At 39.0% G+C, this 1,340-nt stretch overlaps 1 non-coding gene and 1 pseudogene across 1 annotated transcript; one reads left to right on the top strand and one right to left on the bottom strand.

The window, feature by feature from the left end:
• Positions 1–1,340, top strand: part of LOC116698801 (contactin-associated protein-like 4) — a 421,932-nt pseudogene that overhangs the window by 239,031 nt on the left and 181,561 nt on the right.
• On the bottom strand, positions 330–412 carry trnal-uaa (transfer RNA leucine (anticodon UAA)). Its single transcript has one exon. It is a non-coding gene; the product is annotated as a tRNA-Leu (tRNA).

Below are 1,340 nucleotides of genomic sequence, written 5' to 3'. Positions count from 1 at the left end.
ATTAACTTAGACATAGTTGTTCTGATAATCACCAAACTTAAAGCACATATTGCTCTAGTCATTGTGGACATATTTTCCATTTACCTTCATTAGCTCTGCCCAAACGGAAGGCAGACATTTTTCATTATGATTAAAAATGTTTTTGATCAAAACAGAAAGTTGCATTATCTTGGAGACTATTACTTTGACTTCCCCAAAACTTGACAAACAATCCGATGTGCTGATTGGCCATCAACACAGAGCAAAACTGTCACTGGGAATGCAGCAGCCAGTCTGAACTAGGCATACGACACTGTTCTTCACAACTTATGTCAAAGTAATCTAAGAAGTACCAGGAGTGGGATTTGAACCCACAAGGACAATTGTCCATTGCATCTTAAGTACAACGCCTTAACCACTTGGCCATCCTGCTGACGTAAATTAAATTGGCAAAACCAAATGTTGTTGCCTGGCACACTAGCTACTGATTATTCCATAAAGAAGGGAAATGGCTTATGGGACCCTAATTGGTTTTAGCCCTTGAACACATTTTTGAAGGACTCAATATATATGAAAATGCACAATAATTGGCACCCACATAAACACCTGGGAGGTTTGAGGGTCTGTACAGAGATTTAGCCCATACCTGTAAGTGGGCTCCATAGTGCCCCCTAATGCGACCTTAACTTGGACATAGTTGTTCTGATCTTCTCCAGATTTTATGCACATATTGGTCTAATCATTGTGGAAATATTTCCCATTTACCTTCATTAGCTTTGCTAAACCAGAAGGCGGACATTTTTTATTATTATAACTCATACCAGGAGTGGGAATGATTTTACTGATACAGGAGTTGTCCATGTGAATTAAACATAAGCCAGTACTCTCTGGAACGTATGAGGAAAAAGTTTAACTCATACCAGGAGATGGTTTTGAATCCACAAGGACAACTGTCCATTGCAACTTGAGTGCAACACCTTAGCCACTCAGCCTCCCAGATGATAACATAGCTCTAGATGGCAGATAAAAAATGTTGTTACACTGGTTACTGATTACTCCTTGAAGAGCATCCAATTGCAATACACATCAAATTGGTACCCAGGTATTGTGAAAGAAAGGATTCCGGACAAAAGCATGTTCTCCCAGCCATAGTATTTAAATATAAGATGTAAAAACATCAAAGTTTGGTAAGGGGTTATTTTTTTCCCTACACAATTCAAGTCCAAATCTAATGTGCAAAAGGAGAGCAGAACTGTAACACACTAATCATTCTGAACTAAGCATGAGACATTATTCTTCTCAACTTATGAGGAAACAGTCTAACTGTTACCAGGAGTGGGATTTGAACCCACGAGGACAAC

Source organism: Etheostoma spectabile, chromosome 12, assembly GCF_008692095.1.
Source record: "Etheostoma spectabile isolate EspeVRDwgs_2016 chromosome 12, UIUC_Espe_1.0, whole genome shotgun sequence".
In the NCBI taxonomy this organism is placed as follows: domain Eukaryota; kingdom Metazoa; phylum Chordata; class Actinopteri; order Perciformes; family Percidae; genus Etheostoma; species Etheostoma spectabile.
The sequence above is the reverse complement of the archived record's forward strand: the minus strand, read 5'-3'. Positions and strand labels throughout refer to the sequence as shown.